The sequence below is a fragment of the Mytilus edulis genome, chromosome 11 (assembly GCF_963676685.1).
Source record: "Mytilus edulis chromosome 11, xbMytEdul2.2, whole genome shotgun sequence".
Lineage (NCBI taxonomy): Eukaryota > Metazoa > Mollusca > Bivalvia > Mytilida > Mytilidae > Mytilus > Mytilus edulis.
In genome coordinates, this window is record NC_092354.1 from 52352242 (window position 1) to 52361869 (window position 9628).

General features: G+C 27.3%; 1 long non-coding RNA gene across 1 annotated transcript; it reads right to left on the bottom strand.

The window, feature by feature from the left end:
* Positions 1 to 7248: 7248 nt before the first annotated feature.
* Positions 7249 to 7752, bottom strand: LOC139494876 (uncharacterized). Its single transcript, XR_011657190.1, has 2 exons — positions 7459 to 7752; positions 7249 to 7393 (listed from the first exon to the last, which is right to left on the bottom strand). It is a non-coding gene; the product is annotated as an uncharacterized lncRNA (long non-coding RNA).
* Positions 7753 to 9628: the final 1876 nt, after the last annotated feature.

Consider the following 9628-nt stretch of genomic DNA (forward strand, 5'->3'; position numbering starts at 1 on the left):
ACACAAAAGATAGAGATAGTTTTGATAATTGCCTAAGAGAAAATGATGTTATTCCTACTTTGGAAGAAAGACAAAGAATAAAGGAAGAACTTAAAAAAAAGAAACATCGTAAATTAATATTAAAGACAGATCAACCTACTGATTATTGGTTACTTAATTAATTTTTTTAGCAATTCTCAAGTAATGCTTAAGTAATGCTTAAGTAATGCTTAAGTAATTCTTAAGTAATGCTTAAGTAATTTAACCAAAATAAGTAATTCTTAAGTTATTTAACCAAAATAAGCAAAATAATTCTTAAGTAATGCTTAAGTAATTCTTAAGTAATTTAACCAAAATAAGTAATTCTTAAGTAATTTAACCAAAAATAAGCAATAAAAAAAGCAATGCTGTTGGAAATACTAACAATTGCAACAAACACTGCAGTCTTATCATTGGTTGGATATGTTGTATTTAATTTTTTTAAAGTTAAAAATAAATTATATCCGTTTTTTGAAACGTATACAATGAATGCTGAAGAATTATTAAGCGAGCAAATTGTGGAAAACATAAATATTGATGATGAAGCGAGCGAAGTGAACGGTTCCCTTGAAGAAAAAAAACGCGAAAGATTATCAGCTGTTGTTGCTGGTGGGAGTAGTAAACAATATCTGGGTAAAGAATTACAACTGTCAGATATTGATAAAATGACAACAGAACAAATAAACAAACTATACTGTAAATATGAAGCAAGATTGGGAGCTAGTATGACCAAGACATTAGGAAACTCTTTTATAAATTTATATGTCATGGGTGTATCAAAGTTTTTCAAAGTTGTTAATCCACCAATTTTGATACAAGACTTAGAGGAAGATCCTTTTATCAATAATGCTTTAACTAATACATGTTGTGAACTGTACTATAGATATGGAATGTATCTTGCTCCTTTTACTGCAATATTAACAACAGCAAGACATATCGAACCACTCGCTTCGCTCGATTTCCAAAAAAAAGATGAAAAAAATGACATAAAAAATGATGAATGAAAATCCTGAACAAATAGAAGTATTTAAAAAACCCAAACCAAAAGACCCAAAAAGAGTAGCTGCTGGTAAGAAAGGTGCAGAAGTAAGAATAAGAAATGCAGAATTGAGAAAAAAAAGAAGTGGAAAAATTAAAAAAAGAAAATTCAAAAATCAAACAAATAACAAAAGATTCTGATACAGAAACAGATTATGAATCAAACGAACATATTCCTTCGGTCAAGAAACACTCCAGTTCCCTAGTTGATTACAAATTTGTACTTTTTTCTATAAGTATTGTTGGATTGGGATTGTTTTTTTACAACCATAGTAAGAAACCAGAAAGAATGATTAAAGAAATCGTGGTGGGTAAGGAAATAACAAAACCAGAAAAACAAAAGAAAGAAATTGATCCTTTTGAATTTAATTAAATTTAGTACATTAAAATGACAACTCAAAAAGACGGAAAACAAATAGCAAATATGTTATATCATGCTGGAGTGGAAACATTGTTAACAGTTGGATATGCAGAAATAGGTAAAAAGGTATTAAGGAGGCCAGCACCAAAAGTGGATTTTAATATGAATGATGTTGTAATGTTATCCATTGATATATTACTTGCGATGGCAACAAAAGATATGTTGATTAAGCAAGGTATTATACCTGCAGATATTATGAAGTAATTTTTGTTTTTATAAAATGGCAAGTGCTTTAACAATGATGCTTGGTTGGGCAATAACAAATGCTTTTGCATTTTCAGGGAGTAATTATTTATTTTCACATATGGGTAGTAATGCAAATGAAGAGAAAATAAGACATGATAAAGCTATAGAAAAATTAGAAAAAGCACAATCAGAATGGAATAAAAAAAGAATACAAAGATTAGATTTTATAAATGAACAATTACAAAAGGAACATCATGCGGTTCAGACTTTTGATGATGTTGACCAGGCAATGAAACTATACTATCGTGTCACGAATAAAAAAATAACTTCATTATCACCTAAACCTACATTAAGTGATTTTTATACTCCATCAGAAGACCAGAAAAATAGAGAGATTGCATTTGTTGTTGGTGGTATGGCATTAACTGGTTTTATTGTTTGGAAATTAAAATAAAAAATAAATACAATTTACGTTTGTATGAAAAATTGGAAAAATAAGAAAAAATTGATAAAAATTAGAGTCCCTAATTTCTGTACTTTTCCTGGTAAAAACAGCAAAATTGCAGAAAAAAGTATGTACTATTCCTGTACTTTTTCTGTTTTTAGGGGTATAGAGAAATAATAAAATAAAATAAAAAATTAAATTTCAGGACATGGTTTTTCAAAAACATATTCATAAACTTTATCTGGTCTAATAAAAGCATCCCAACCAGGAGGAAACTTAGATAACTTTTTACCATCAAACTTTTCCATTACTTCCATTTGTTTTGGAGTCAAAGGACATTCTCCATCATCTCTTAAACAACATATCTGATAATCTGATAACATTATTCTTCCTAATATAACTTTAGCGTCAGGATCATCTTTCTCAGTATAAGCTTCAATAATTTTTTAGTCTTTTATTTTTTAAAATAAAAATTTAAATTATATATTTTTTAATATCCATAAGGAAAACTTCTAATTAAATTTTCATTTTCACAATATACCATTCTTTTATCAAACATATAATCATAAGCTTTAACTTGTTTAACTGTTTTAAGTTGATGATCTTTTCCTATTTTTATATTATTATATTTAACAGTTTCATATTTTTCATTTTCATCAGTAACTATTTTTATTTTTTTTATCTAATGTAATCTTTTTTTCTACTTCAGCATTTAATCTAAAACCTTTACAACAGCTAACTAGTTTTTCTGTATCTAGTTTCATAGAATAATCTTTTGGACCAGCAGATATAAATTGTTTTATATGATTAGCGTTATGTTTTGAAACAATTTCATCTGTTAAATCTCCTAATTTATTTCCCATCATACTTACTATCTTTTTACAAGCTTCAGAACCATCATCATTATAAATACAAGAATCTGTATCCATGTATAAAACTCTTTCTTGTAGAATATCCAATAGTTCGTATAATTTTAATCTAGCATGTGCTGTTGTAAACAAAGCTATATAAACATTTACACTTGGATTAGGTTTAGAGTATTCTTCTTTATTTTTATCTTCTGTTAAAACAATATCTTCATCTAATATCATAGTACTTATATCTTTATATTTTTCATTAAATACTATTTTAGTTATATGTTCTAAAGTAAAACAATATTCTTTTTGTGTAAAATTGTCTCTCATACCAAAATGTCCCCATAAATTATTTAAACATATTTTAGCTATAAATCTTAATCCTGAATTGTACTTAACTTTGTCAATATCTAGATCATAAGCAGTAATATCTATAATGTATTGTATTTTTGTTTTACATTCTTTATCGTTTTTACAATCATTTTTACAATATTTAGGATCACATTTACATCCTGAAGCTTCTTGTTTATATTTCATAAACGTATCTACATAAAGTTTAAATATATCTGTAGATGTTTTTTCAAAATGTTCTAGTTCATATATTTTTTGTAATTTATAACCTTTTTCTATTGCTTTATCTATTTCTATTGTAGACCATGTACCTACTATAACTCTTTCCTCATCAGAATGTATACATTTTTCATTTTTAATATTTTTACATTCTTTACATCTTTTTATTTCATGTATTTTATCATGTTTATTTAAAGTAGGATCATCTATGTGTTTACATTTAAAAGATATTTTATTCATACATGTTCTACATAATCCAAAAAGTAATTTATGTGTATTATCACTAGTTGATTGTTTATAAGGTAAAACAGGGTGAAACAATCCTTTAGGTGGTAATATTTTACATTTCATTATTCCGAAATAATTATTTTTTATATAATCATCTACAGAAATATCTGTATATGTAATAGGATGTCCTATAGGATATTTACAATATTTATTTACTGATGGATACAGAGAACAAAAATCTACATATCTACCTTTTAAATCAGAAAGATTATTGTATAATTGAATAGTTTCTGTTCTTCCTCCATAAAATGCATCTCTTTTATCAATATGTTTTAAATGTGGATCAACTTCAGGATATTTTTGTTGATCAAACTCACATTCCCATATTGTATGAATTTTTACATTTGGTTTTAGATAATCTTCAATAGTTTTAAGTCTTTCTTTAGTTTGGTCATATAACTCTTTCATAGTTTTTTTTATTTCTATCTTTTTTACATATTTCTTCAGGACTATAACATTTTGTACATCCATGCCAATAACATCCAAAAAATTCATAAACATTACGCATTTTATTTTCTCTATCATAATAATAACCATCGACTTTATAACATTTATTATTAATGAATAATTTCTTTTCACCTCCTCTTTTAGCATGTTGAATCATTATATTATATTCTAAAGAAATATACTCTAACCATTGTATTGATTTTTGTGAATGTACTTCTTTAATTGTCATCTTTTTGTGAATTCCAATTGTTTCATTTGTCAACATTAATGTTTTAAATATTTTTGTACAACATTGAGCAATTGTAATATATTGAAATGGATCGATACAATTATTGGTTATATTTAAAAATAATTTTCTATATAAGGTACAACCTTTGGCAAGAATTAAAACATCCAATAGACAATAATAAAATATTTCTTTATAGAATTTAAATTCTTTTTCTTTAACTTTATTATACCATTCATCAAATAATTCTTTATTTTTAATTGTCATAGTATTATAACCAAAATATTCTTTATCAGGATAAATTCCCTCATATTTTTGATTCTCTGTTGTATTAAAATAATGTGGAAAATAACCATGGTTACCCACAAATCCAAATGTTTTTGGGAAAGCAGCTAATCCACATAATGTAAAATTTATAGAATCTATGAATCTTAAATTTATTCCTTTAATTAACATAGCTGTTAATTTTAGTCCAGAAGAAATTATGTTATGTTCAATTTTATTTTTTACAATATATCCTAAAATCGGTTGCATATCATAACCTTTTCCATAATGTGAAATAAAAGTGTAGTCTTAAATTTATCTCTTATGAAATATTTACAAAAGTTGTCTATTACAGAATTTGTTTCATATTTAATTTTTTCTACATCACTAAAACAATCATCTATGTCTAATTCTAACAAGTTTAAATCATCAATATTGAAATCACATTTAAATACTTTTACATAGTTATTTTTGAAACAATAAATATTTTCTAAATCGTAAGCTATACAAAAATTCATTATATGTATTCCTGTTTCTTGATTTGCTTCAAAATCAAAATATATATATTTATTATTTTTTACTTGTTTTGGTACTGATGGTTTCATATAACATAAGTGTTCTTCATTACTTTCCGTGTATTTTTCATAACATATTAAACATATTTTTTCACCACATTTGTGATTTTTACCTGTATATGTTTTGTTACATTTATCACAAATATGTTGTTTTCTGATAGTTGTTACTGTGTTATCTTTGCATGTATGTTGTTCAGTATAACCAATTAAACATACTTTACAAAACTTACGTTTAGCTAAAAATCCTGTTATATTTGTTATAGTGTCAAAGTGTTCATCATGATAATATAAATATATTTGTTCATTATATTCTTCATTACCATCATATACAATATATTCTGTACTATTTGATGTAAAAACAATTATCCTAATATTAAGATAATTTTCAAAAGCTTTTAAATCTTCCAAATCATTTCCTTCTTTTTTTATTTCTACTTCTGATTGTTCATGTAAATCTTCAGCAACTCTTTTTTGTAATGGTCTACCCTCTTTAATGTGTTTTAATTGTGAGTTTGTAAAATTTTCTAACAACTTGTTTGAAGCTAAAGAAGTTACAATTGCCCTTGATAAACATATTGTATCATCATTTTTTATTTTGATAATACTTCTTTTATTTATGACATCTAATATTTTTAAAGCTTTACCTTTCCCTCTTTTATTGGGTATAATAGTAACTTCAAAAATAACTTCTTCTAAATTTAATTCTTCAGCACTATTTAATAATCTTTCCACTTGATCCATGAATAACTTTTTAACTGTATTATATGTTCTTATAGGCCAGCTTTTATGTTTAGTAATTATGATTTCATGAATAGGTACTATTTTAATTCTTCCATTAGGGTAATCTTTTATGGAATAGTCTACCATGTGATCAAAAGCATTTGTAAATGTTTCTTGTTTTTCATCCTTTAGACTAATTTTATAATTAAATACATAAATACTTGCTTTATGTTTATATTCTTTTGTCAAAACAAGTTTATATGAATCTCCTCGCTTGGATAAAATTTTATCCTTTTTTGCCTCCATTTTTTAAGAAAACATTTTAGTTACTTAAAAATGTCTAAAACAAATCTAACAAATAAACTAGCAGATGAATTACATCATAGAGTTATAAAATCTTTTCCTAAAAGACGTGTTTATGTTAATTCAATAGATCAAACATGGGCAGTTGATTTGATAGATATACAACAATATTCAAAACAAAATAAACACTATAAATATTTATTAGCAGTTATTGATATTTTTAGTAAATATGGTTGGTTGATTCCATTGAAAAATAAAACAGGAGTAGCAGTAAGTGAAGCATTTAAAACATTATTTAAAGAAAGAAAACCAATGTATATTTGGTCAGATAAAGGATCTGAATTTTATAATCGACAAGTAAAAGAATTGTTAAAAGATAATAACATAAAGTTATATTCAACTGAGAATGAAGAAAAATCCAGTGTAGTGGAACGATGGATAGGAACAATGAAACAACATATGTATAAATACTTTACTGCTAATGAAACTTTTAAATATTATGATATACTAGATAAATTAGTTAAAAATTATAATAATACAGTACATTCTTCAATTAAAATGACACCTGTTCAAGCAAGTAAATTAAAAAATGAATTAACAGTGTATAAAAATTTATATCCAGAAAAGGAAGAGAAAATTAAAAAACCTAAATTTAAAGCAGGTACTAGAGTAAGAATAACAAAAAAGAAGGGTAAATTTGAAAAGGGTTATACTACTCGTTGGACTAAAGAAATATTTGTAATTGAAAAAGTTTTAAATACAATTCCTTTTACTTATAAAATAATTGATTTAAAAGGCGAAGAAATAACAGGTTCTTTCTATGAACAAGAATTACAGATGACAAAGTTTTAAATCTTTATTTACTTACGGTTAATTTATTACCAAAACAATAATCAGTTTCAAAATTTTAATTTGAAAACAAAAGTGCAATGAATACATACAAATCAAACACTATAAACATAATATCACTGTTCAAAGTTAGAACTGTCACATCCACTAAAAGTTACCCGGTTATGAATAACCGTTACTATGTCCCACCTACTGATCATGTATGATCACTCCTTATATGGAATAAGAAAATCAATAGTAAAGAGTTGTCCCACCTACTGATCATGTATGATCACTCCTTATATGGAATACAATATCACATACATATCAAACTTCTTGTGACGGAGTAAGTTCATCATCTGCTGGAATATAGTCTCCCTGTCTCCAAAAGGTGGCAAACTGATCAATTGCTAACATTTGTTTGATAAGTTCTTGTTTTGAAAGAATATCATTGATTGAAACATTAATGTTCAGAAAACCATTAAATCCTTTAAGTAGATTAGCAAGTTGTCTTAATTTCCGAGCATGAGGTATAGATATATCTATCTTAGATGATAACCATGTGTCCCACGTTGTATTAAACTTTGCCGAAAGAAACCAGTCTCTCAAAGCATTAAGGAAATCACCGAAAGTAATGTCAAACAGCATACCTTGGACGTTATGTCTTCCAAAGTGTTTGTATGCTTCTTGTAACTGTTTAACAGGGTTTTTTTTCTCTATTAAAAATAAACTTCTGCCTCGAAATTGTCTTTGATAAATCCGCCTTTCTGCTTATTAGAAAGGTGTGAAGTTCTTCAGGGGTCGTGATAGTTTGCTTTTTTTTCTTTCCCAGTTTTTCTTTAAATAAGTCCTGCACCTTTCTTTTCGGAGCTTTTGGAAGTTTAACCGGTCCCAAACTCTTAGCTCTTTCGATTGTCTCAATCATTCTCTGATAGTAACTGATATTTTCTATCAAAATGTTACTTTCTTCTAAACTCCATGGCCAGTTCTGTGGTTGAGGCTGCGCCTGACACTCTTGAATTTCCATTTGTATTTTTGTAGAATTACTTTCTTGAAACATTAATTCACGTCTTCTCACCACTGTTAATTTGAAACGAAAGACCGCATTAAAATTGAACATGTTGAAAATATATATATCCAATTTAAGTTAATTAAAGCTGTAATCCATGATCACAAATTGAATGCTATGTTTACAATTGTTGAAAGCCATGTGCTTTTTTTGCGGGGAAAATGCGGACCCCCTTAACAGGAATCAGTTACATTTCATTGTTATTTATAGACAGTAAAAATAATTTTGGCAATCATTTTGACTAACTGCTAAGATTTAATAATTCATGAAAAATTTTCTTCGGGTGAAACTGTTTATACTTTAATTACCTACATCTGCCACAGTATTTTCTATCCAATATACAAGGAACATTAGCTACAAATTGGTCATTGTACTTTCAAATTATATACATTTTACAGACTTAAGAGGTATTGAGTGAAAGTAACATATATCATGTATATTCATCATTTAAAACCAATTGAATGCATTTAAATAAGTTGGTACGAGTTAGCAATGGTACGAGTTTGCATTGGTACAAGTTTTTTTTAGTGATACGAGTTTACAATGGTACAGGATAACTATAATTCGATAAAACACAATAAGTACATGGCTCATACACTTGTAACGGGGATTGGCTATTCTTTAAGTTGAGTGACTATTTAGATTGTTACATTTTGCATGTGCAGTTGAATTAGTTTAGAGAATAATACTATCCAGCTATACCAGGGTTACTGGCCAAAAATGCTTGAGACTCACGCATGTTCATGCTTTTTTGCGGCAGTATTCTTGGATCTATTTTTTTCCTCTTTGATCTTTTCAATTTTGGCCAAATCTCATGCATTTGTTTAATGAAAATTTGGCAGAACTGCTATACATGTGTCAATGAAAACTATGGCAATCGTATCCCTCAGAGCATTCTGCTCTTTGATTTAAGGTTATGATACACATGCGTTTAACAGTTTCACGCCTGTGCAAACTATTTATTAATAAAGAACTAATTACACGCACTACAAGGGCACAGTGATAGATATCGTAGTTCACCTTACAGATGAGGATTTGATTTTTTTAAACATATCTTTGTCGTCATTCATTCCTCTAAGCATCTAGGCTCTTCTGTTGGAGTATAAAGTGTTACTTCTTTGATATCACTATTTGAAAACACGCCCTTTCAGTTGCAAGGATCAAGGATTCGATGGATAAGGTGAAAAAGGTGGTTAACTTTCTAAATATCGGGCAAACATCAAACTAAGCAATTTCAGTTGGAGTGGCCAGATTTCCACCTAGAACATAAGTTTATCGTCATGTTTGGTGAATTGTACATAAAAATGGCTTGTTTTGAAATTCTGAGTGATATATTGCGTGACAGTGGATGGACATGTGCCCTCACTGAAGCCAAT